Here is a 27,539-nt window from a genome sequence, read left to right as displayed (position 1 = left end):
TATTATCCTAACAACAAAGCCAGACAGACATCATAAGAAAACTAAAGACATGAATATCGATACAAAAATTCTTAACAAAATATTAGCAATCTGAATCCAGCAACATGTCTTTAGTGACTTTTCCTCTGATACTCCAGCTGCAGCCTTCCAGACCTCCCTCTTCCAGCTTCACCCAAGGTCTAATTCCAATATTAGGCCTATTAAATCTCGAATACATGTAAAAAATGCATTTGAAAAAATGCAACACCATTCCTGATAAAAGCTCTCAACGAAATAGGAAAAGAAGGGAACTTCCTCGGTCTGAAAAGGGGTATCTGTGAAAAAACTACAGCTAACTTCATACTTAATATGAAACACTGATTGGTTTACCCCTGAGATCAGGAACAAGGTGAAGATGCCCCCTCTCATCAGGCCTATTCAATATTGTACTAGAGGTTCTAGTCAATGCAATAAGGCAACAAAAAGAGATAAAACACATCCAAATTGGAAAAAACGAAGTAAAAAACTGTCTTTATTTACAAATGACATGAAAATCCTAAGGAACCTATCAAAAAACAAACATACAAGCAAACAAACCCAAACTACTATGACTAATAAATTCAATGACTGACAATCCAATTTTTAAATGAGCAAAGGATTTGAATAGACATTTCACCAAAAACGACTTCCAAATTGCTATGAAGCACATGAAAAATGCTTAACATCACGAGGAATTAGAGAAACGCAAATTAAAACGAAAATGAGATACTACACACCTACTAGAAGTATCAAAAAGACTGACGATACCAAATGTTGGCAAAGATATAGAGCCACTGGAACCCTCAAATATTGCTGGTGGGAACATAAAATAGTACAGACACTTGAGAAAATATTTTGGTAGTTTCATAAAAAGTATATCATGCACTTACCACACAACCGAGTAATTCCACTCCTAGACATCTACCCAAGGTCACAACTTCGTTAACTTTTAATTCAAGAAAGTGTCTGAAAAATAAGGACTGCGGTTATTAATCAATCCTACTAAGAAGCATTGTTCCTATGGATTGATTTGGAAACTATAATACGAGAGACAAATTTACTAACCCTTCCCCCAACCATGACTTAAATCAACTATAGTCCAATAGAAAATAAAAATTTTTTAAATAAATAAGTAAATAAATAAAGTAAGTGGAGGGCTACAGGCATTGTTTTTAAAGTGTTAGAATGCTTGACTTTGGTTATTGGTTCCTATAAACTTGTCCAGCAGCCCTCTTTAATGTCATGAGTACAGGTGTCCTGTTCCCATTCATAGTTCTTCAGCCATGGGAACACCAAGATGAAAAGTCCAGCATTCAAAAAAAAAAAAGGGACTTCTCGGGGCTTCCCTGGTGGCGCAGTGGTTGAGAGTCCGCCTGCCGATGCAGGGGACACGGGTTTGTGCCCCGGTCAGGGAAGATCTCACATGCCGCGGAGCGGCTGGGCCCGTGAGCCATGGCCGCTGAGCCTGCGCGTCCGGAGCCTGTGCTCCGCTACGTGAGAGGCCCGCGTACCGAAAAAAAAAAAAAAGGGACTTCTCTGGTGGTCTAGTGGTTAAGACTCCAAGCGTCCACTTCAGGGGGTCATGGGTTCAATCCCCGGTCGGGGAACTAAGATCGCACATGCTGCGCGATGCGGCCAAAAAAAATCCAGCATTCTCCATGAGCTCTGTTCTTTTTCACTTGAATTCTGTTTGCCCAGAGTGGAGAGCACCACTCCCGAGGCGGGGTGTGGCTTTGGAGGAGAAAGACTAACCAGGGCTGTTGTCTGCGGTTGCCCGTGCCATGCCCTCTCACTGGGGAACATTTTGAAGTGATCTAACCACAACTCTTAGATGACCCACAGAAACTATCTAGATTCAGTAAATTCACAAGCATTCCCCCTAACCCTCTAAATTAGTCTTCCTCCTTTTTCTCTCTGGCTATGCCTCCTTCTTCTTAAGACCATTGATAGAAGATTTGTGAAGCCTGAGTTTGAATCCTCGTACACTAGCTAATGAGCTATGTGGCCTTATTCTAGTTCTGGGACTCAACGAGCTTATTTGTAAAGGAAGAATGGAACAAAGTGAGTGGTTCTTAACCCTGGCTACATGTTAAAAGCACTGGAGGAGTGTTTAAAAATTGCTAATGTCCTGGCCAGACCCCCAGACAATTTAGAAATTACCCATTATTCTTTATGGTATAAATAATTCAAAATCTGTAAAACAAAGAATGTAAAGACAAGAAAGTTTGAAAGTTTCAAACTGCCTTCTTCCAGGAATTCCCTGGCGGTTCAGTGGTTAAGACTCTGCACTTTCATTGCCGAGAGCTGGCTGGGGAACTAAGATCCCACAAGCCACGTGGCATGGCCAAATAAATAAATAAAAACCAAATCGTCTTCTTCCCATTTTAGCCACAGTAATTCTAAGCCCCCTGTGATGTTTCCCATCTTAGCACCCAGCACCATCTAAAAACCCTGGAGCATCCTCAACTCTGCTCTTTCATGCCTAAGGCGTCAGCAAATCCCATTGGCAAGATCTTCAAAATAGAGCCCTAGTCTGACCTTTTCTTACCACTCTTTTTTAAGCCACATTTATCTCTTTCTTGGGTCTGGCTTCAACATCTGTTTGCTCTGTGACCCATAAAAGGAGGCGGCTGGCCTAGCTAACCTCTGAGGTCCCTGCTAGACCCAAGAGTCTAGATAGTCTAACCCACAGGAGGGAGTGGACGCTGAGTAAGCAACTCACTATGCGCCAGGTGCTCTCCTTTTGCTATTCATTTCATCCTCATACCAACCCAGTGAGGCAGGTATCCTTATCCCCGCTTCGGAGAGACGAGGCACCTGAGACTCAGATGCTTCTGGCTGCCAAGCCAGGGCCCCCACCACTTGCTTCCTTGTTAACCGAGCCTGATTTTTGTCAGGGGTGGCAATGAGTCCAGCTCCTAGTGAGTCAGCAAGTCAAGATCTAGTCAAAGCCAGTTTTGGTGACCATGCTCTCTGCTTTACTTGTAGTTGGTACACAGGCAGGCATGAGAGATACAAGGGGAAGGCAGTTGGGGGGTCCTGGGAAAGTATTTTCTCCCTCATGAGAGAAAAAGGAGCAGAAGAGAAAGCCCTTTATGCCTCGTTCCTGCTGTTTCCGGCCTTGGATGTTATCAGGAGAGGAGGAAAAGCTGGAGGCTTTGTCAGTCTATGGCAGTTGTGAGGTGGGGGGATGGGATGTGTCTGAGGATGCAGGAGGAAAGGATGGGAAGTTTGGTCCTTGATGGTCTCACTGAGCCTGGTACTGTCCACCTCTGGGCTTCTTCTCCAGCAAATCACAAATGTCCTTATGAATGAAGGCAGGCTAGTCGAGAATCCTGTCACATGGTACCCAACGCATAAATAACTTGCCAAGGACGCGCAGCTAGGAAATGGCAGCACCAGGCTGCAAAGCCGAGTCTGTCCGTCTGCCTGTCTGCAGAGCCAAAGTGGACGGGCTCTCACCTCTGCCCTGCCCCCAGTTTAATTCCAACTCCGCAACTCTGAGAGAGGATGGGCTTGAACAAGCATGCAAGCGCTTCCCAGCCACAGCTGATGCTGGACCCAGATCTCAACACAGCCGCTCCTCTCACCTTTCTGGGCGGACACTTGCTGAAGGTCGGCCCTGTGGGAGTCAGGTTCCCCCTTCAGTGTTGTGGAGGCTGTTGTCAAGGGCCGTCATAATAAACAACAAGACTCGTCACTCATCTGCCTTCGTGGCACCCCCTTCGTTTCACTGTGCTTATGTCTGGAGCTTGATACACTCCACTCGCTTGTTTTCTGGAATTGGGGCTCAATAGGGAGGCCCTTCCCCCAAACCAGCATGTTCTCATCAGAGGGGCCTCAGAAATCAAGCTACTCACTTTGTACTGGACTCAGAGGGCTCAGGGGAGGATGAATGGAATGTCCTCTCTTCCTACTCCTGGCCTAACCCTGCACCCCAATAGGCTGGCCTACAGGTGTTGAAGCAAATAGATCTGAGGGCTGCCAAAAGGTTCGGCCACCTTCAAATGTCTGTCCCACTGACCTGCTCCAGCGTGAGAAATCCCTACTCTTAGTCCTAGGATATAGTAGTATTTCCAGACTGTACCTTTCACGAAACAAATACATTACTTAATAGGGATAGCAAATCAGCTTCCTTGCTATACATGAGACTTTTACATGCTGCTTCCATTTATATGGAGGTAAAACCTACCTCTGTTTGAAACTGCATACTTTTAACATGTGATTTCTTGTTACCTGTTTCTCTTTCTCAATAGTTCGTAAGCTCTACGAGTGTGAGAGGGCTTATATTTTTTTTTACTTGCTATTGTAGTCTGAGCAGCTAGTGTGGTGCCTGGCATTTGATAGGTAGTTAATAAATATATACGGAAGGAATAAATGAATTGCAGTATAATGGAGAGGGAAAGGAAGTGGAGACAAGTGTAACAACTCTTTTGAGGAGACTGGCTGAGAGGAGAGAGAATGGGTGTGGTTAAAGGAGGGCACAAAGGGCAGGGAGATTGTTAATAGGACAGGCAGGAGAAAGGGATGGGAGAGAAGTAGGATTTTCAAGTCAGCACTGTCCATTGCCAGCCCCAGGTGGCATCGTTTACATGGCATTACATGTGGATGACACCTGCTATGGCTGTGTGATGCAGTGGCCCAGTTGCATATAAGAAAGAAGTGATCATTGATGGAGAGGAAGATAGGGCCAGGATCTAGAGCACAGGTTGCAGTACTCATCCTTTGAGACTGGATAGAGGAATATATTAGGGGTAAAGTGGGAGGCAGGAAATAAGGACAGTTTTTGCCCAACGACCTAATTTTTTGGTCACCTAGGAGATGAAGCCATCCCACTATGAGAGAGCTGGGCTGTGTGAAAGGCTTAAGGAGAGTGATGAGGGTTTGTAAGGGAAGAGAGAGTTGGCTAAAGACAAGTAAAAGGTCTGGCACAAACAGAGGACCCTAGCAGATCTGGGATCATCAAAGAGAAAGAAAAGGAGGCTGGGAAACACAGCGGGGGAAGAGCTGAAGGCTGGAAGGATGTCTTCCATGCACAGCCTCTGATCCACAAATGGTGACAAAACTACTTTTATGTAAGTGGTCAGGACTCAGAAAGCATTGTCCTATTGGAACTATTGTTTACAGTGATTCAATTCTCCAGCCAGCAACCTGCCAAAGCCCATTTATTCCTCCAAGTCCATGAGGTCATGAGCTAATGCTATATTAATACTTCAATATCACCTCCCATGATTACTAATTAACAACTTTTTAAGGGAAAAGGTATTCCAAGTTACAGATCAGTAGAACTGGAACACTTCTGCCCACCACCGTCCATCTCTGAGTCTCTCCCTCAGCATCCCTGCCCAACATGTGGTAAGAGACTTGGTCAGCCTTCGGAGACAGCCCCTTTGGTGGAACCAAGCCTCTATGTACTGAGAACTTGTTAGTTGCATTCACTGAACCAGGCACTGGACCTGTATGCACTTGTAAAGGGAGCAAGAGCTCCCCCAGGAGGTCTGAATTGCACACTACTGGCAGTGCCATCGCTCAGGCTTGGGGGAGGGCAGCGTTTAAGAAGTGCACTTTCTCAGACAAGTCTCTCTTTGATGGAGAGGTCATTACTACGTCATAACACTTGACCATTGAAAGGGCCTTTAGACTTTGATCCAGCAGTTCTATTTCTAGAAATCTACCTGGTTGAAATACCAGCACAAAGGTGCAAAGATAATACTCAAAGCTGTTCACTGCAGTATTATTTGTAATTAATAAAAGCTGGAGAGCTTCCCTGGTGGCACAGTGGTTACGAATCCACCTGCCAATGCAGGGGACACGGGTTCGAGCCCTGGTCTGCGAAGATCCCACATGCCGCGGAGCAATTAAGCCCGTGCACCACAACTACTGAGCCTGTGCTCTAGAGCCCGCGAGCCACAACTACTGAAGCCAGCAAGCCACAACTACTGAAGCCCGCGTGCCTAGAGCCCGTGCTCCACAACAAGAGAAGCTACCGCAATGAGAAGCCCGCGCACCGCAACAAAGAGTAGCCCCCGCTCGCCGCAACTAGAGAAAAGCCCGCGTGCAGCAATGAAGACCCAACGCAGCCAAAAATAAATAAATTTTAAAAAATAAAAAAATAATTTAAAAAAAGCTGGAAACATGCAAATATTCGTCAACGGGGGAAAATGAGTAAATTAATTTTGGTAACCTTGTCCCACTGCATAGTGGCCCACGATGTGACCCTTAAAAGAATACGATAGATCTACATGTATTAACACGGTATATAATCGATATATTCATGATACATAATTGATGAAAAAAGTGGGTTTGAAATAGTATGTGTGATAGGAAATTAGATATAGCTACATAACAAAATATGCACATGTTAAAATGTATATATGCATACATGATTACAAAAGTACATATTAAAAAATACCATGTAGGATGAGCCTCTAATTATTAATAATGGTTACCTCCAGGGGAAGGACTAGAGGAGGAGAAATGGAACTTCCATACTTCCTACATTACAGAATCGCCAGAACATTTTTACAATGAGCATGAATTACTTCTATATTAGAATAGCTTTTGAACTAATTTTTACAGATATTAGACATTGTAAATATGTTAGTGCACCATAAATTAATCTATAAATAGATTGTTCTCCCAGTGAAAATTCCACAGGGTCTTTTTTTGGAATCTCACAAGCTGATTCTAAAGTTCATATGGAAAAATAAACATACTAGAATAACCAAAAATTTTCTGAAAAGGAAAAGAAATGAGAGGAGACAAACCCTAGCAGGTATTAAAATGCACTGTCAAAACTACAATAATTAATAGACTCAGCTGGAGAGTAACCCGTGAATAGACAGGCAGATCAATTCAATACAAAAGAGCCCAGAAATAGACACAAATGCTTGTGAAAAATTGTTATGGGATAAAGGTGTCCCTTCAAACCAGTGGGGATCAACAAGTCCTTCAATAAACAGTATTGGGGGCTTCCCTGGTGGCACAGTGGTTGAGTCCGCCTGCCGATTCAGGGGACACGGGTTCGTGCCCCGGTCCGGGAAGATCCCACATGCCGCGGAGCGGCTGGGCCTGTGAGCCATGGCCGCTGAGCCTGCGCGTCCAGAGCCTGTGCTCCGCAACGGGAGAGGCCACAACAGTGAGAGGCTCGCATACCGCAAAAAAAATAAAAAAATAAAAATAAACAGTATTGGAACAACTGGGTTGCCAGCTTGGAAGACAAAAGAACTGAATCCCTCATTTGATCCCTACACCTAATAAATTCCAGGTGACTCTAGATATAAACGTTAAAGAGAAAAACTATAAAAGTACTAGAAAAAAGTATGAGCGAATATGAGCATATTTTATAATAAAGGAATGGAGAATAGGACACAGACATCTTTGGAGGCCATTACTCTGCCTGCCCCAAAAGGTACCACTGAGCTGGTGCCTCTTCTACCCCGGGCACTGAGGACACAGGAGGACAGTAGCCACATAACCCTTGCCTCATAGAGTTCATATTCCAGCTGCGGGCGTTACGGAACCCAAGCTCATTCTGCTCACCGCACGACAGGCCCGTAAATTGGGAGACAAGCTGTCGCAACAAGGAATAACGCTTTTAATCAGAAAGCTAGCAGACCGAGAAGACACACCAGCGTCTCAAAAAAGCCATCTTCCCTCAGTCCGAATTCTGGGCTCCTCTTATACAGAAGAGGGGAGGGGGCGGGGCCACTGCAGCGCCGACCAATGGCTGAGCGGGGCTGCTACAGCTCGCTCCTGCCCCGCCCCTATTACAGGGGGAGGGAGGCAATAAACAAAAACACAAATAAAATAAATCATGTTAGATGGTGATTAGTTCTATGGAGAGGTACAGAGCAGGAAAGGAGGCAAAGGTGAGTTGAGGCTGGGTGAAGGGATTTAGAGCCAGGAAGCCCTCACTGGGAAGGGGACACTGGTCTGACGGAGGAAAGTGAGCAGCTGTGCAGACACCTGGGGGGAAGAGCATTCCAGGTAGAGGGGACAGCAAGTGCAAAGGCCTTGAGGCTGGAGTGCATCTGATACATTCACAGAGCAGAAGGTGACAAGTGGGGCTGGCGGAGGGTAAGAGAGATGGTGGGGAAAAAGGCCAGAGAGAGTTGGGAGGAGGTCTTTTCCTTGGAGTGAGATAGAACCTCTGGAGGAATTTAAGCAGAGACTAATAAGGTCTGCCTTCCTAAAATTCTGTTCAAATGCAAGGCAGGAAGCCAGGAGGTTATCGCGGTGATCACTGTAGAAAGTGATAACGTGGTTCACGGTACTAGCAGTGGAGGTGAAGAGGAGCAATTTGATTTTGTGATCTGACAGGATATGACATACAGCCAGAGCTACAGACAGATTGTAGGATGTGAGAAAACTGGTAAGTCAAGAACGACCCTAAGGGTTTTGGTCTGAGCAGTTGGAAAGATGGAACTGCCATCACTGGAGAAAGAGGTTCAAGAGAGAAGTTGGGCTTCCCTGGTGGCGCAGTGGTTGGGAGTCTGCCTGCCGATGCAGGGGACGCGGGTTTGTGCCCCGGTCCGGGAAGATCCCACGTGCCGCGGAGCGGCTGGGCCCGTAAGCCGTGGCCACTAGGGCCTGAGCGTCTGGAACCTGTGCTCCGCAACGGGAGAGGCCACAACAGTGAGAGGCCCGCGTACCGCAAAAAAAAAAAAAAAAAAAAAAAAAAAAAGAAGTGGATTTGGGGGCGATAATTAGTTCATTTGGGAAATGTTAATTTTGAGATTCTATGTTAATGTTAATAAATGTTCATAAAATGTTAATTTTGAGACATCCAGTAGAGCTGCCAAATGGGCAGCTGTAAATCCAAATCTTGACTTCAGGAAAGAGGGCTAGAAGATAAAAGTTGGGAGTCAGAGAAATGGCATTTAAAAACGTGAGATTGAACAATGGGGTCACCCGTTGGCAAAGCCAAAGTTTGGACCCAGATCTTGGTCCTGCCTTTCTACATTGAAGATTTGAGGTGGAGAACTAGCTGTATTCCTTATCCTTTGTTTCGTTTAGAGAGCAATTAATTTCTATTTTTCTGTTTTTAGTAGGAAAGTATTTCATGTTCAATTTAGAGACCAGACACCAGATAATAAACACCCAAAATGTAAATGACCTATAATCTCATTAAGCATAATCGCTCTTAGCCATTTGATATATTTCCTTTCAGACTCTTGCTAATGTATATATTTTGTATGACACACAATGCCCAAAAAGTATTAGTTGGTTTTGCCTTTTTATAAAAAAAAAATATATGAGAAAGGAAATGTGGGGCCCCTTGGGAGACTCACCTGGTGAATATCCATCCATGAAAATATCATCACTCTCTCCAAGGCAGGCTTTCTGCCCAAGATGCCTCGTTTTGCACAAGGATGGTCAGTGCTTCCCCTTGGGCTGTGCGGCCACTCGGCTCTGCCATCTACTGAGCAGATGAGGAGCCTGGCTTTCTTTTTTTTTTGTTTCTTTGGCGGTACGCTTGCTTCTCACTGTTGTGGCCTCTCCCATTGTAGAGCGCAGGCTCCGGACGCGCAGGCTCAGCAGCCATGGCTCACGGGCCCAGCCGCTCCGCAGCATGTGGGATCTTCCTGGACCGGGGCACAAACCCGTGTCCCCTGCATCGGCAGGCGGACTCTCAACCACTGCGCCACCAGGGAAGCCCGAGCCTGGCTTTCTGACGTGTACCTGTGGCACCTGGTGGATAAACACATAAATGGGCGCTGGCTGGTGTGACTCTCTTGTGTATAACAGGCCTCACCGCCACGGGGCTTCCACCCGTAGTTGGGTAAGTGAGAGGCTCGTTCTGTGGCAGCAGGAAATTTACTTCCTTACACAAGCTGTGAGGTTCAGGAAAGGGTATTCAGCAGCGGTTTCACAGCGGAGAGAGGAAACCCCTGGGAATTCATTTTGTCTTTTCAGCTCCCAGAACATCTCATTCGGAGAGGAACTGTCATCTTTCTATTCCTGACCTAGTACTAAGGCTCAGAACCAGTGACCTGCCTGCATTTTGCCTGAATTTCTTGCAAACTGTGAGGCCGAAGAGAGAGCAGCTGCTCTAAATACTGATTTGCGAAGGGAGTACAGGGTGAGGGGCAAAATCTGGCCCCTCACCTGCTCCCATACACACACCTTCCCCGCTCCATGCCCCATCCTTCCAGTTGCTCCCGCCAGCACAAGAGGAAACTGTGACACGACCACGGGGACCCCAGAGTCAGGATTTTTATCACCATGGAGGTAAGTCATCTCTTACAACAATGCCCGTAAGACACAGCCTCACTCACCCCTGCCAGAGCCTGACATCATGTGCAGATAAAAGCACAGATTTTTGTTTTTAATATTCTTTTTTTTTTTCCACGCTGTGTGGCATATGAGATCTTAGTTCCCCGACCAGGGATCGAACCCATGCCCCCTACATTGGTAGGGTGGAGTCTTAACCACTGGACCACCAGGGAAGTCCTATTCTTGCTTTTTGACCAAGTAATCATACTTTTATATATATATATATATATATATATATATATCCATTTATTTATTTATTTATTTTATTTTTGGCTGCGTTGGGTCTTTGTTGCTGCAGGAGGGCTGGGCTTTCTCTAGTTGCAGCGAGCAGGGGCTACTTTTCATTGTGGTGCGTGGGCTTCTCATTGTGGTGGCTTCTCTTGTTGCGGACCAAAGGCTCTAGGCATGCAGGCTTCAGTAGTTGCGGCTCGTGAGCTCTAGAGCGCAGGCTTAGTAGTTGTGGCACACGGGCTTAGTTGCTCCACAACATGTGGGATCTTCCCGGACCAGGGCTCGAACCCATGTTCCCTGCATTGGCAGGTGGATTCTTAACCACTGTGCCGCCAGGGAAGTCCCCAAACCACAGATTTTAGAGGCAGCATACCTGGGCTCAAATCCCACCTTGATCAAGTTACTTAATCCCAGACTTGGTTTTCACACCTGCAAAATTGGGATGATAATACCCACCTCTCAAGGCTGTGGGGCAAGGCTAAATAAAATGTCTGCAGATCCCCTGGTCCATAGTAGGTCACAGAAAATGTTATTTCCTGCTCCTGTTCATGGAGACCAGTCTTGTTGACGTGGATTCCCTCTCTGCATCCTCCTTCTGGGGACCTCAGAAGGTCATCTGGCAACACACTTCTCCCTTAGTATCTTCAATAGTGCTCTAGAGAGGGAATCACACGTCATTACCTTGACATTTGCAGTTGATACTAAAATAGATGTGAGGTGAAGTGCTGAGACTCAAAGTCACAGTTCAGGGCCTAAAGAGGGTTCAAAATGAAAATGACCTAGGGGAAGAAGTTAATTTGGGAAAATGTGAGTAACTCTCTTCGGGGGGAAGTGTAGACGCTCTCCCAAGTTGCCTCAACAGCACCAGTCGGTGAGGAAGGTGGAGTGTGGCCAGCCTGGGTATTGAAAAGTTGTTCCTGTCCCAGGGTCTGAGGGGTCTTGAAGGGTGAGAACTGCTGAGGCCTCCAGAAGAATCATGTGTGTGGGTCCCGAGAGGAATGCCTGAGCCCCACTATTATGAATGGCTTCATCAGGTAATCTCACCGTCATTTCAGAGTCCTCCAAGGGGAAATGGGAAGGCAGGAGATAAGGCATCTCATCCTTTTCCACTTAGGCGTCACTAGAAGATACACAGTGGAGAGCAGTAGGGAATATAAGAGCAACTTCAACTTAAAGTCAAAACTTCTAGTTTCAAGATAATTTCTACAAATGAGTATTAAATACAACGTGACAGGTAGGATAAAGGCCGACTCCTCAACATGGCGTGCTATGCCCTGCGTCCCTCCTATGTCTGCCTCCTACCAGCTGCCCAGAACTTTATTCACATCCTAGAACATGTGTCTCTCACACTTGTGCACCTCCACAAAAGCCCTTCTTTCCTCCTGATCTCAGCTCCAGGGGTGAATACTAGTTGTGTCCAAGGCCAATCTCAGTGCTCCCATTGCCATGCTGGTCATTGGTTTGGGTGTGAGCTTGTAACACAGATCTGGCAAAGAGATGAAAGGGAAATGTGCTGGGGGAAGAGGGGATTCTGGGAAAAGTTTTCCCACTAATTAAGTTTTAGCTTTTTTTTTTTTTTTGGCCACACTGTGCACTCGTGGGATCTTAGTTCCCCGACCAGGGATCGAACCTAGGCCCTCAGCAGTGAGAGTGTGGAGCCCTAACTACTGGACCGCCAGGGAATTCCCTTTTCCCACTATTTAAACAAAAAAAGAACATTAAACAAAAAGTTCCTCTCATTCTGCCAGACATTGTCATGTCTGTGTGTGAAGCCTGGAACCATGGCAGCCACTTTGTGACAGGGAGGGAGCTAAGCTGATATAATGAGGACTGCAAAGTGGAAAGATGGAAAGAATCTGTGGTTTTGACAACATTGTTTGAGCCAATGGACTACTCAGCCGTGGCAGCTGTTCTACCTCAAGACTTCTTGCTAAGTGAGGTAATGCATTTTTCTTATAGTTGTAGCCACCTGAGGTTTTTGCTCATTGACACTAAAAGTGTCCTAACTGATACAAGACTTGAAGTCAATTTTCAATGTTCTAATTTAATCATATAAATAGTCATAAGGCTAAATCGTCTTTCTCTGAATCTTCTAGTTTGTTTTGTGATGGGTTGGGGAAAATTGAGGGCACCATGAAGGAGGAGAAGCACAGTCTTTCTTGGCTGTCCATAAACTGAGACTAGCATGTGCCTGAATGAGTGTTTGTTCCTGCAGAGATGGGTAGTTACTTTTCTACATTTTACTAGGAAGTGTGTATGTATATGTTTTAAAAATGAGGATGCACTTGGACAATTTTAAAAGATAAGGACACGAGGGAAAAGCTAAAGGAGCTTTTTTTCTGTGAGAGGTTTAACGGAAGTCTATACTTGCAGAGTCAAGGCCTTTTTTCTACCATGCACAAGAGCACCTGGCCAACGGGGTGAGTGGGCACAAAAATCCAACTCGCTCCTGGCACAGGCTGCATCTACCTGAAGGAAGGGGTGCATTTTTTCTCAACTGCACAAAGGTACCATAAGGGCTAGCGGTAGTCTTATGGGCAATACTGTTTCAAGGCCGGTAACAAAGTATGGCATAGAGGTCTGAAGCAGATAAGAGGATCTATGTCCATGTTTTGCCCACAACTGCTCTAGAAGTCCAGGAAGTGGACTTCAGCAACAGCAGGAGAGAGTTACTTGAAACAGATGTTCTTGAAACCCTCAGGAGCATACCACTGTGTCTGAAAATTGCTTTAAATATTTCATCACTGATCAGATGTGATTACATGTGTGCTAGTTAGTTCAAGCATCATCTCTAAGTATGTCAGTTGTCCAAAGTAAGAATATGTGTTCCAGGGGTGATCAGTTGGCCTTACATCAAAAGAGCCATAACAGAGTATTTCCGATATCAGTCTTTCCTTCACTGCTTTGCTAACTGGAAGAGTGAATGTCAGAAACTGCTTTTTTTTTTTTTTTGCCGCACTGGGTCTTTGTTGCTGCTCGCAGGCTTTCTCTAGTTGCGGCAAGCGGGGGCTACTCTTTGTTGCGGTGTGCGGGCTTCTCATTACAGTGGCTTCTCTTGTTGCGGAGCACGGGCTCTAGGTGCGTGGGCTTCAGTAGTTGTGGCTCGCGGGCTCTAGAGCGCAGCCTCAGTATTTGTGGTGCACGGGCTTAGTTGCTCCACAGCATGTGGGATCTTCCCGGACCAGGGCTCGAACCCATGTCCCCTGCATTGGCAGGTGGATTCTTAACCACTACACTACCAGGGAAGTCCAGAAATTGCTTTTCAATGATGAAATTAGCAACTTGTTGACTAACATCATTCATGCTTAGAAATGCATTGTCATTTGGTAAAAGAAATTATATTTAAGATATGTAGGCTGGACATAATATTTTAGAGATATTTCCCACTCTTTATAGCCAGGAAGAAAGAATCTTGCACCCTGAGGAAGGATTGTTCCTAAATGGTCCCGTATCCAGCCATTGTTTCTGAGGATTCCTGGTTGCCAAAGCCCACTCTAACCTGAATTGAATCAGCCTCTGGAATGTTGGAGTCATCAGGGCAACTTTAATGGCAGGGAGCTGGAACTTCATTGAAATTACAGAAGAGGTTTTAGGACCATTTTGGTCCCTGCTGCTTGCTAATAAATGTTCCTGTAATAAGTATCAGCAGGGGTGGCAGAGTTTGGTCTGAGACTTGTTTTTATTATGAGAAGATTGTGGAGGTCCACTGAAATCTCTCCAAACCATCCCTGAGGTTAGTTTTCAACAGAAAACCATCCTCAATGGCAATACACAGTGAGGTTCCTTTAGAAAGTTTTCTTTTTATATTTATTTATTAGTTAATTTATTTTGGCTGTGCCGGGTCTTAGTTGCGGCATGCAGGATCTTCATTGAGGCATATGGACTTCTTAGTTATGGCATGCATGCAGGATCTAGTTCCCTGACCAGGGATTGAAGCTGGTCCCCTTGCATTGGGAGCACGGAGTCTTACCCACTGGACCACCAGGGAAGTCCCCCTTTAGGAAGTTTTGAGAGCAGTGGATTTTGTCTGGGGGAGCCAGAACATGAGGGACAGAACGTGGTGAATGGAAGAGAAAGAACAGGGTGATGCTGCATGATCATCTAGTGGACAAACAGATTTCTAAGCACTCGTGAGGCACACCTTTAGAAACTTCCAGAAATAAGTAGAAAGTAAGAGCTGCTGATATCTCACAGTACAGCTGGCTAAGGCTCAAACAATCTTAGTTTGGGCATTAAAAGCAAATGTAACTTCATTTCCTACCTACATACTGGAAAGGTCCAAAGTATTAGTTACATCCAGTGAAACTAAGCACGATTATATACACTACAGCATTTTAAGTGTGTAATGGTTGCAGGTATAAGCCATCCTGGAAAAAAAAAACAGTTGGAACAATCCAAGAGCAGAGGTCTTGATCCAAGTTATGGCTTCTGTGAAGTTTAATAGGGACACAGTCCCTTTTCCTCTACTGAGCTTGTGAAGAAGTTTTATCTACTACTTCTGGTGATTTTAGCTGTTATCTTCCTGGGAAGGGGAGGAGAGGAGTGGGTGGTAAAGCTTGTTGTGTCAAAGGCTTGTCATGGGGACCCTCTAGCTAGTAGTTTCAAATGACAATTACGGAGAAAACTGGGACATTTGGGGTTCCTGGATTTCTATCTTACCTTACAAGGCCATTTCGATGGGGTGACTGTTCAGAAGCATGGGTACCGCACGGAATGAGAACATTCACACAGGCCTTTGGGGGACTCATAACCACAGATTGACAGGAGATCCCTAGTCGCCTGTCCCGTGGAAGGCAAAACAGAACATTGAACAAGTCAACTGACCAATAGGTATTGAGCTTTTGTTAAGTGCCAAGCACTGTGCTGGTCACTGTGACCCAGTCCTGCTATGAATAGTCTTGTTAATAGCAAAGGCAAAACAAAACATGTTAGGAGTTGTAATCAAGTGGGGAACAAAAGCTGATGCCTTGAGTGTTTTTCATTCTAGCCAATTTGTTTGTACCAATAAGTAGAACAACGTCGAGCTTAATGCTTACTTCTCCTGAGCCTTGAGGTACCCTCAATTCCCTCTTCCTCCCTTCCCTCTTCCTCCCTTCCTTTCTTCTCCCCAGTAATGAAGAATTTCTGAGCATCTAATGTGTTTCAGACACTCATGCTAGATTCTGAGCATACAGAGATAAAAACATAAGTTATGGCCTTTTGGAACTCATGATCTCGTGTGTGTGTGTGTGTGTGTGTGTGTCTGTCTGTGAGAGGGTGGTGGTAGAAAGAAATAGATAAACAGACCATTAAAACACAACTTGATAGGGAATTCCCTGGTGGTCTAGTGGTTAGGACTCTGCGCTTTCACTGCCGAGGGCGTAGGTTCGATACCTGGTCAGGGAATTAAGATCCCACGTGCATGGCGCAGCCAAGAAAAACAAAAAACAAAGAAAAACTTGATAAATACTAGAATAGTGAGGCCTCAGGTAGCTCAGAGGAGATATATCAAACTCAGAAAATTTATGTCAAAGCTATAAACAAGCTCCCTGGAGGTGACGCCACTTGAGCTAGGTCTTAGAGGACAAGCCAAGTGGCCAGGGTGGAGAAGCAGGGTGAAGGGCCTTCAGGTCGGCCTGCAGCATGTGCAGTATGTGCTGTTGTGACTGCAGGAGGCCAAGGAGGGGCTCCAGGGAATTCAGCTTTCGGCAGCCGAGACACAGGATGCACTGGGGAAAGGATGGCAGCAGAGCAAGTTGGACTTTGGGCTGAGCCCGGATCACAGAAGAAACTGAACTTAATCCTGAAGGTGATAGAAAGTCAAGAGATTTAAAACAGAGAAGGAACAAAATATATTTTTGTTAGAGGATGTTGAGGACAGACTGCAGTAGAGAAGAAAGACAGAGACAGGGGGACTTCCCTGGCGGTCCAGTGGTAAAGATTCCGCCTTCCAATACAGGGAACGCAGGTTCCATCCCTGGTCGGGGAACTAAGATCCCACATGCCGCCGGGGCAACTAAGCCCGAGCGCCACAACTACTGGGCTCACATGGCTCAACAAGAGAGCCCGCGTGCTGCACACTACAGGGCCCACGTGCCCTGGAGCCCGAGCGCCGCAACTAGAGAGAGAAAACCCGCACACCACAACTAGAGAGAAACGCGAGCAGACCGCGTGACATTAACGAAGAGCCCGCGCACCACAACAAAAGATCCCGCATGTCTCAAGGAAGCTCCCACGTGCCGCAACAAAGGCCCGATGCAGCCAAAAAAAAAAAAAAGAAAGAGATAGGGTTGTGACAGCTGTTTACGGTGTAATTTTTAAAACAGTCCTTTCAGGTGTATTTATCCATAACATCAGTCTACTCCTATAAGTAGTCTATAATTGACATTTTTAAGTTGAAGTCTCATTATTCTCTAATACTGGTACCTGAATCAAGGAATGTTACTTGTCATTCCTGGGGAATCATGTTGCTGGGCAACTCTCCATCCGTTGCTTCAACAATTCTTCAATGGTTCTTTGTTTCAGAGAGAAGGCAACACTACTGGGATCAAAGAAATCACAGCTCAGCTTTAATTGTCAAATTGATTTGAAGGCCATGGTGAAGATAATAATATCGAAAGCTGGGTTTTACTGAGTGACAAAAGTATTTTCTAAATTCTGAAATTTTCCCCTTAAATAACAAGAAGTAAAGTTTGGACTATAGAGAAGGGAAGAACTTGGATAAGGGCAAAACATTTGGAAGAGGAAAGGGAGAGGGGGCAAAAGGTCAGATACAAATGTCTTGCTTGTCTTATGGGGTGGAAACTTCCAGAAAGGGTGTAAGGAACCCATTGTTACATTTTGAGAAACCTGAGAACACTGGGGTTTTATGTTGGAGGAGACCACAGGGCATTCAAAGAAGTCCTACATTGGGCAATGGCCCTGCATTGATGCCTTTAAGGAGTGATAGAGCAGCTTCATTCAAGAGCAGTTAGTGGTCCCAGTGGACCCCAGTCTACATGTCACATGAGGAGGCTTGAGGAGGACGCAAAAGTACCAGTAGTGGATGAGAAAATGCTAAGAAAACTGGTAGGCCAGAGGAAGACTGGGAATCAGGAGGAAGCGGTCACAGAACATAGAGTCTTGTGACTAAAGGCTGTTTCAGGAAACTTCAGCTTTATCAGTGATTCCCAGAATTCCAGCCAGGACCCATTACTTCTCAGCATCACAGGTACAGTTGGTCCAGTGACCCTGTAGGATGAGGGCCATCTCGTGGAAGGCAGGGGAAACCCAAAGCACCCTCATCCCCTGCACCCAAGTGCCCAAGGAGAAGGGAGATACAGTCCTGAGACAGGAAGTGAATTTGAATCCACTATTTACCCCCAGCTGACAATTTTAAACTGGAAGAGACTGAGTTAAATTAAAAAAAAAATTGTAAGTGTGTTCCTCAGCATGAGCAAGGACATTGGTCTCAAGCAGGATGGGCTCAGTTCATGAATATAAGGTTACTTGGGGGTTTTTGCATCTGAGTTGTAGTGTGTAAACTTCTATTCTGCTTTACCCGTGTATATCTCACACACACACACACACACACACACACAAACACACACACACGCTTATGAATTCCTTCTCTAACAAAAATCATCATGTCAAAAATAGCAGACAACAACAACAACAACAACAAAAAAATAGCAGACAACAGAAGATCCTAGGGGAGGTTGGCTTTCAAATGAAAAGGCTGAGGATTCTTTTACTTTACAGTATGGGAGGCAACAGAGTGCAATGGTTAAGACCATGGAGCCCGATGTGTAGTCTTCAAACCCGGGTTCCACTTGGGCAAGTCCTTTATATCTCAGTGCCTCAGTTTCCTCCTGAGGAAAATGGAAATAATAATCACACCCACTTCATAGGCTTGATATGAATACTAACCGGGTTTGATCTGGGAAGCATTTGGAACAGCTCCTGGCATCGAGTGATGCCCTCTCAGACTCTGGTCTCAGGATCTCAAACTCTTGAGGGACTTGTGATTGAAGGCAGGGTCACATGTGAGATGGTGATTTAGAATAACAAATGTCAGCTTTTTATCTAGACTTCTGAATCTGGGCGGTTCCTTTGGCCATAGCCCTTCTTTCCCCCTAAATCTGTCTATTCAGTGGATATAAGATTGTTTTGTCTGTTTCTGACACTAAAGGACTGTGAAAATTAATGAGGACAAAGTCTGTGAAGTGCTTTGAAGTTTTTAAAGGAAAACTGAATAAAAAACAAAAGATGAGAAAATTTTTGAGGCACCTTTTCACCATCTGTAACATTCAACTGTTTCATCATTGTTGTCTTTCTTCTAGGGCTCTCTATGTACTTGCCAGCTGAAAAAAAAGAGAAAAAATAGCAATCAGAAATACAATACGTTTCATGAAATGTTTGGCGTTTTAATCTCTCATAAATTATAGAGCTGAATGGCCTACAGTATATTTTAGATATATTTGCTGGTAGACTTTTTAAAAATTTCATCACTGTGGTAGCATTTAACACACAAGAAGGAATTTCTCTTAGACCTGAATCCAGAAAATTAATCTAACACCTGTTTAAAAATAGAGATGGTTACTTTCTATGTCCTTTTCTCTATTTTTAAAAGCCCACTACTTGTTCATTCGCCTTGCCCAGATGTTAACTGGGAAATGGAAATCTTTTTTTAAAGCCTAGCTAGAAGAACTCACAGATACACAAAAGTGTTGATAGCACCAAAGGTGCAACTTACATCAAAATCTCACAGGATTCAAAATTTTAAGGATCTGTTGTTGCCACTTCACCTTCCATTATTAAATGCATAGAAATCACAAGGTGTGTACCTGTGAGAATTTCGTGAATTAACAAACATCTATAATATAGAACTAATGCGGGTGACATTTAGGTTTTGAGGCAGAGCTAAATTCAGGTTTTTCAAAGCTTGGTCAGCTGTTCGATACAGATATTGTTTTTAATCTAGTGCTATGATCACTTCATCACATAAGCATGTTTCTTGAAATGGCAGGAAACTTGAGGTTTGAGATATTTTTAGGAGGCGTAGTTCCTATAATCCTCCTAGATGCAAATATGAATTAAACTCAGCTGGATCCACCACCAAGATCTAAAGCAGTGTTTTTCAAACTGGGTCATGGCCCATTCACAGGCCCTGAAATCACCTTATGAATCAAAACCAGCATTAAAAAAATTAGAAGATAACAGAAAACATAACATCATAGTAGTAGTGCATCTTATGGGGAAAGAGAAAGATTTGTTTCTGTGTGTGTGTGTGTGTGTGTGTGTGTGTGTGTGTGTGTTGGGTTATGATACACAGTGTTTCTCAGGGTGAGCCAATAAAATATATTTGAAAGCTGCTGATCTAAGATTACTGTATGCATACTTCTTAGCCAATATAAACTACTAGTAAGAGGAAAACAGTACACACCTAATGGAAAAATAATTTTTCAATAAATTTCATAGACCTTGAAATTACCCACAGCCTCTAAACCAGTTATTCCACCTTTGGATATTCATCTTAAGGAAATAATCCAAAATTCAGACAAAGATTATTACATAGAAATATTCACTGCACTGTTATTCATTGTACTGGAAACCCCCAACAGCTTAAGTGCTCAATAACATAGTAATAGTTAAGTCAATTTAGAACATGAAAACTAGTTGAGTATGGCATCATCATTAAAGGCAACATTTTCAGAGGATTTATAGTGATGTGGGGAATGCTTATAATATTAAATAAAAAAGCATTCAAACTTGCTTATACTCTATATTAAGAAATGCAAAACTTGTTAAAAGAAAAATGCTAAAATAGTGGTTTTCTGAGTTGAGTTATGGATAATTTTCATTCTGTTTTTCTATATTTTTCAAGTTGACTACAGTGCACGTGTATCATATCTATTGTCTAAGGGAAAACAGGTGTTTCTTTAAAAACAGGTTCCCCCTTCCCAGGATAATAGTGTGTGTTCTTATCAGCCAAGTAGCAGTGCTTTTGCAAGGATGCCACCTTGGTTGACTCCCCTGTTGGTCCACAGAGAGTAATATTGCCCTTCTTTCACATGTATATTCATAGTGTAATGACTCTGAAGATTCCAGTTCACACTATTCCTGGGTGATTAGTGCCTGCCCATGGGTGATCTTCCTTTTCTCAAGACCAGCACATCAGTTTCCTATCCCTGCTATAACAGATTACCATCAATCTGGCAGCTTAAAACAACACAAATTTCTCTTCTTACAGTTCTGGAGGTCGGGAATCCAAGATGGTTCTCACTGGGCTAAAATCAAGGTATCACCAGGCCTGAGATCCTTCTGGACATTCTAGGGGAGAACCTGTTTCCTTGCCTTTTCCAGCTTTTACAAGCCACCAGCATTCATGGCCCCTTCCTCCATCTTCAGAGCCAGTGGCATAGCATCTTGAACTCTCTCTCTCCCTGCTTCCATCTTCACATTGCCCTCTCCTCCAACTCTGACCCTCCTGCCTCCCTTTTAACAAAGACCTTTGAGATTACACTGGGCCTGCCTTGATAAGCCAGGGTAACTCACTATCGCAATATCCTTAATTTAATGATATCGGCAAAGTCCCGTTTGCCATGTAGTAACTTATTCACAGGACATGGACATCTTTAGGGAGACCATTATTCTTTCTACCATCACCAGGTTTGACAAAACAGCTTAAAACGGGGGCAGGATGGGGGAAGGGTCATCTCTCTTGCATTACCGATAGAGTGGTTTGAAAACTGCACTGTGCCCAGGTAGCTGCCCCAGTTGTGTGTGGACCCATGATTTTCCACCAGAGGACAACATCCATTAATAACAGGATGTGTCACTCAGTCACTGGCAATAGCCAAAGGTTAGCCAAAGAAGAGATGGTTTCCAACTTTACTGTTACTATGCAAGTCTAAGCATCTCAGAAATGTAGATAAGGTGCAAAAGTACACATAAATAGATGCTAAAGGACCTGCAGGGTTTTTTTTCTTTCTTGTAGTTGATTTCTAATCTCACAGCATTGTGATCAGAAGAGATGCTTGATATGATTTTAATTTTCTTAAATTTCCTGAGACTATTTTTGTGGTCCAGCATGTGATCCATCCTGGAGAATGTTCCATGTGCACTTGAGAAGAACGTGTATTCTGCTACTTTCATATGGAATATTCTATAAATATCAATTAAGTCCATCTGCTCTAATGTGTCATTTAAGGCCTCAAAATGGGTTAAAGACCTAAATGTAAGGCTGGATACTATAAAACTCTTGGAGCAAAACACAGGCAGAACACACTTTGACATAAATTGCAGCAATATATTTTTGGATCCACCTCCTAGAGTAACACGAATAAAAACAAAAATAAACAATCATGATTCCCTTCTATTATTGTCTCTTAGGCTATTGCTATGTAGATGACAAATGAGCCAGAAAAGGGAGATTATGAGCTCAAAAAGTTCAGAGGTTATTCTAACTCACTTCTTTTTTTATTTTAGAACTTTTAAAGTTCCTCAAGTAATACCACATTGTAAACGAAGTTAGAAAATACAATTAAGCAGTAATAAAAGGAGTGTTTGTATGTCACGCCTGGTTCTTCAAAGCTGAATACAGGGACTTCCCTGGTGGTCCAGTGGTAAAGAATCTGCCTTGCAATGCAGGGGACTCAGGTTTGATTCCTGGACAGGGAACAAAGATCCCACATGCTACAGGGCAACTAAGCCCGCACACCACAATTACTGGGCCCACGCAGCCTCAACTAGTGCCCGCATACCGCAAACTACAGAGCCCACGCCCTCTGGAGCCTGTGTGCCACAACTAGAAAAGAGAAAACCCGCAAGCCACAACTAGAGAGAAGTCTGCACACCACAACGAAGAGTCCGTGCACCACAATGAAAGATCCCGCGTGCCTCAAGGAAGATCCCATGTACTGCAACTAAGACCCAACAGAGCCAAAAATAATTTTTTTTAAAAAAAGCTGAGAGAAGATGGCGGAAGAGTAAGACGCGGAGATCACCTTCCTCCCCACAGATACACCAGAAATACATCTACACGTGGAACAACTCCTACAGAACACCTACTGAACACTGAAAGAAGACCTCAGACCTCCCAAAAGGCAAGAAACGCCCCACGTACCTGAGTAGGGCAAAAGAAAAAAGAATAAACAGAGACAAAAGGATAGGGACGGGACCTGCACCAGTGGGAGGGAGCTGTGACGGAGGAAAGGTTTCCACACACTAGAAGCCCCTTCGCGGGCTGAGACTGCAGGTGGCGGAGTGGAAAGCTTTGGAGCCGCGGAGGAGAGCGCAGCAACAGGGGTGCAGAGGGCAAAGCGGAGACATTCCCGCACAGAGGACCGGTACCGACCAGCACTCACCAGCCCGAGAGGCTTGTCTGCTCACCCGCCGGGGCGGGCGGGGCTGGGAGCTGAGGCTCGGGCTTCGGTCGGAGCGCAGGGAGAGGGCTGGGGTTGGTGGCGTGAACACAGCCTGCAGGGGGTTAGTGTGCCACGGCTAGCCGGGAGGGTGTCCGGGGAAAAGTCTGGACCCGCCGAAGAGGCAAGAGACTTTTTCTTCCCTCTTTCTTTCCTGCTGTGCGAGGAGAGGGGATTAAGAGCGCTGCTTAAAGGAGCTCCAGAGACGGGCGCGAGCCGTGGCTAAAAGGTTGGACCCCAGAAACGGGCATGAGACGCTAAGGCCGCTGCTACCGCCACCAAGGGGCCTGTGTGCGAGCACAGGTCACTCTCCACACCCCTCTTCCGGGGAGCCTGTGCAGCCCGCCACTGCCAGGGTCCCGGGATCCAGGGACAACTTCCCCGGGAGAACGCACGGCGCGCCTCAGGCTGGTGCAAGTCATGCCGGCCTCTGCCGCCGCAGGCTCGCCCCGCACTCCGTGCCCCGCCCTCCGCCCAGCCTGAGTGAGCCAGAGCCCCGATTCAGCGGCTCCTTTAACCCTGTCCTGTCTGAGCGAAGAAGAGACGCCCTACGGCAACCTACACGCAGAGGCAGGGCCAAATCCAAAGCTGAGCCCCGGGAGCTGTGAGAACAAAGAAGAGAAAGGGAAATCTCTCCCAGCAAACTCAGGAGCAGCAGAATAACTGAGGAAGAAGAACGCATAAGTGACCTGGAAGATAAAATAGTGGAAATAACTACTGCAGAGGAGAATAAAGAATAAAAAGAACTGAGGACAGTCTCAGAGACCTCTGGAACAACATTAAACGCACCAACATTCGAATTATAGGGGTTCCAGAGAAAGAAGAGAAAAAGAAAGCGACTGAGAAAATATTTGAAGAGATTATAGTTGAAAACTTCCCTAATATGGGAAAGGAAATATTTAATCAAGTCCAGGAAGCACAGAGAGTCCCATACAGGATAAATCCAAGGAGAAATACACCATGACACATATTAATCAAACTACCAAAAATTAAATACAAAGAAAACATATTAAAAGCAGCAAGGGAAAAACAACAAAAAACACACAAGGGAATCCCCAAAAGGTTAACAGCTGATCTTTCAGCAGAAACTCTGCAAGCCAGAAGGGACTGGCAGGACATATTTAAAGTGATGAAGGAGAAAAACCTGAAATCAAGATTATTCTACCCAGCAAGGATCTCATTCAGATTGGCTGGAGAAATTAAAACCTTTACAGACAAGCAAAAGCTGAGAGAGTTCAGCACCACCAAACCAGCTTTACAACAACTGCTAACGGAAATTCTCTAGGCAAGAAACACAAGAGAAGGAAAAGACCTACAATAACGAACCCAAAACAATTAAGAAAATGGGAATAGGAACATACATATCGATAATTACCTTAAATGTAAATGGACTAAATGCTCCCACCAAAAGACACATATTGGCTGAATGGATACAAAAATAAGACCCATATATATGCTGTCTACAAGAGACCCACTTCAGACCTAGAGACACATGCAGACTGAAAGTGAGGGGATGGAAAAAGATATTCCATGCAAATGGAAACCAAAAGAAAGCTGGAGTAGCAATTCTCATATCAGAAAAAATAGACTTTAAGATACAGACTATTAGAAGAGACAAAGAAGGACACTACATAATGATCAAGGGATTGATCCAAGAAGAAGATATAACAATTGTAAATATTTATGCACCCAACATAGGAGCACCTCAAGACATAAGGCAAATACTAACAGCCATAAAAGGGGAAATCGACAGTAACACATTCATAGTAGGGGACTTTAACACCTCACTTTCACCAATGGACAGATCATCCAAAATGAAAATAAATAAGGAAGCACAAGCTTTAAATGATACATTAAACAAGATGGACTTAATTGATATTTATAGGACATTCCATCCAAAAACAACAGAATACACATTTTTCTCAAGTGCTCATGGAACATTCTCCAGGATAGATCATATCTTGAGTCACAAATCAAGCCTTGGTAAATTTAAGAAAATTGAAATTGTATCAAGTATCTTTTCTGACCACAATGCCATGAGACTAGATATCAATTACAGGAAAAGATCTGTAAAAAATACAAACACATGGAGGCTAAACAATACACTACTTAATAATGAAGTGATCACTAAAGAAATCAAAGAGGAAATCAAAAAATACCTAGAAACAAATGACAATGGAGACATGACGACCCAAAATCTATGGGATGCACCAAAAACAGTTCTAAGAGGGAAGTTTATAGCAATACAACCCTACCTTAAGAAACAGGAAACATCTCGAATAAACAACCTAACCTTGAACCTAAAGCAATTAGAGAAAGATGAACAAAAAACCCAAAGTTAGCAGAAGGAAAGAAATAAAAATCAGATCAGAAATAAATGAAAAAGAAATGAAGGAAACGATAGCAAAGATCAATTAAACTAAAAGCTGGTTCTTTGAGAAGATAAACAAAATTGATAAACCTTTAGCCAGACTCATCAAGAAAAAAAAGGAGAAGACTCAAATCAATAGAATTAGAAATGAAAAAGGAGAAGTAACAACTGACACTGCAGAAATACAAAAGATCTTGAGAGATTACTACAAGCAACTCTATGCCAATAAAATGGACAACCTGGAAGAAATGGACAAATTTTTAGAAATGCACAAACTGCCAAGACTGAATCAGGAAGAAATAGAAAATATGAACAAACCAATCACAAGCACTGAAATTGAAACTGTGATTTAAAATCTTCAAACAAACAAAACCCCAGGACCAGATGGCTTCACAGGCGAATTCTGTCAAACATTTAGAGAAGAGCTAACACCTATCCTTCTCAAACTCTTCCAAAATATAGCAAAGGGAGGAACACTCCCAAACTCATTCTACGAGGCCACCGTCACCCTGATACCAAAACCAGACAAGGATGTCACAGAGAAAGAAAACTACAGGCCAATATTACTGATGAACATAGATGCAAAAATCCTCAACAAAATACTAGCAAACAGAATCCAACAGCACATTAAACGGATTATACACCATGATCAACTGGGGTTCATTCCAGGAATGCAAGGATTCTTCAATATACGCAAATCAATCAACATGATACACCATATTAACAAATTGAAGGAGAAAAACCATATGATAATCTCAATCGATGCAGAGAAAGCTTTTGAGAAAATTCAACACCCATTTATGATAACCCTGCAGAAAGTAGGCATAGAGGGAACTTTCCTCAACATAATAAAGGCCATATATGACAAACCCACAGCCAACATCATCCTCAATGGTGAAAAACTGAAAGCATTTCCACTAAGATCAGGAACAAGACAAGGTTGCCCACTCTCACCACTCTTATTCAACATAGTTTTGGAAGTTTTAGCCATGGCAATCAGAGAAGAAAAGGAAGTAAAAGGAATCCAAATCGGAAAAGAAGAATTCAAGCTGTCACTGTTTGCAGATGACATGATACTACACATAGAGAATCCTAAAGATGCTACCAGAAAACTACTAGAGCTAATCAATGAATTTGGTAAAGTAACAGGATACAAAATTAATGCACAGAAATCTCTGGCATTCCCATACACTAATAATGAAAAATCTGAAAGTGAAATCAAGAACACTCCCATTTACCATTGCAAAAAAAAGAGTAAACTATCTAGGAATAAACCTACCTAAGGAGACAAAAGACCTGTATGCAGAAAATTATAAGACACTGATGAAAGAAATTAAAGATGATACAAATAGATGGAGAGATATACCATGTTCTTGGATTGGAAGAATCAACATTGTGAAAATGACTCTGCTACCCAAAGCAATCTACAGATTCAATGCAATCCCTATCAAACTACCACTGGCATTTTTCACAGAACTAGAACAAAAAATTTCACAATTTGTATGGAAGCACAAAAGACCCCGAATAGCCAAAGCAATCTTGAGAACGAAAAACGGAGTTGGAGGAATCAGGCTCCGTAACTTCAGACTGTACTACAAAGCTACAGTAATCAAGACAGTATGGTACTGGCACAAAAACAGATAGATCAATGGAACAGGATAGAAAGCCCAGAGATAAACCCACGCACATATGGTCACCTTATCTTTGATAAAGGAGGCAGGAATGTATAGTGGAGAAAGGACAGCCTCTTCAATAAGTGGTGCTGGGAAAACTGGACAGGTACATGTAAAAGTATGAGATTAGATCACTCCCTAACACCATACACAAAAATAAGCTCAAAATGGATTGAAGACCTAAATGTAAGGCCAGAAACTCTCAAACTCTTAGAGGAAAACATAGGCAGAACACTCTATGACATAAATCACACATAAGATCCTTTTTGACCCACCTCCTAGAGAAATGGAAATAAAAACAAAAATAAACAAATGGGACTTAATGAAACTTCAAAGCTTTTGCACAGCAAAGGAAACCATAAACAAGACCAAAAGACAACCCTCAGAATGGGAGAAAATATTTGCAAATGAAGCAACTGATAAAGGATTAATCTCCAAAATTTACAAGTAGCTCATGCAGCTCAATATTGAAAAAACAGACAACCCAATCCAAAAAATGGGCAGAAGACCTAAATAGACATTTCTCCAAAGAAGATATGCAGACTGCCAACAAACACATGAAAGAATGCTCAACATCATTAATCA

The 27,539-nt window shown here is 43.7% G+C and overlaps 1 long non-coding RNA gene across 1 annotated transcript in view; it reads right to left on the bottom strand.

Moving 5' to 3' along the window:
- Positions 1 to 483: 483 nt before the first annotated feature.
- Positions 484 to 27,539, bottom strand: part of LOC113633854 (uncharacterized) — a 162,521-nt gene continuing 135,465 nt past the window's right edge. Inside the window, exons 4-8 of the long non-coding RNA XR_003438384.1 lie at positions 18,775 to 18,848; positions 16,933 to 17,047; positions 11,572 to 11,647; positions 10,984 to 11,182; positions 484 to 984 (exon numbers count right to left, since the gene is read on the bottom strand). This is a non-coding gene — a long non-coding RNA (uncharacterized LOC113633854). The remainder of the gene's footprint in view (positions 985 to 10,983; positions 11,183 to 11,571; positions 11,648 to 16,932; positions 17,048 to 18,774; positions 18,849 to 27,539) is intronic.

The sequence above is a fragment of the Aethalodelphis obliquidens genome, unplaced genomic scaffold, assembly GCF_003676395.1.
Source record: "Aethalodelphis obliquidens isolate GAN/ISIS:26980383/991018 unplaced genomic scaffold, ASM367639v1 scaffold2, whole genome shotgun sequence".
Classification (NCBI taxonomy): domain Eukaryota; kingdom Metazoa; phylum Chordata; class Mammalia; order Artiodactyla; family Delphinidae; genus Aethalodelphis; species Aethalodelphis obliquidens.
This window is presented reverse-complemented; position numbering and strand designations above follow the sequence as displayed.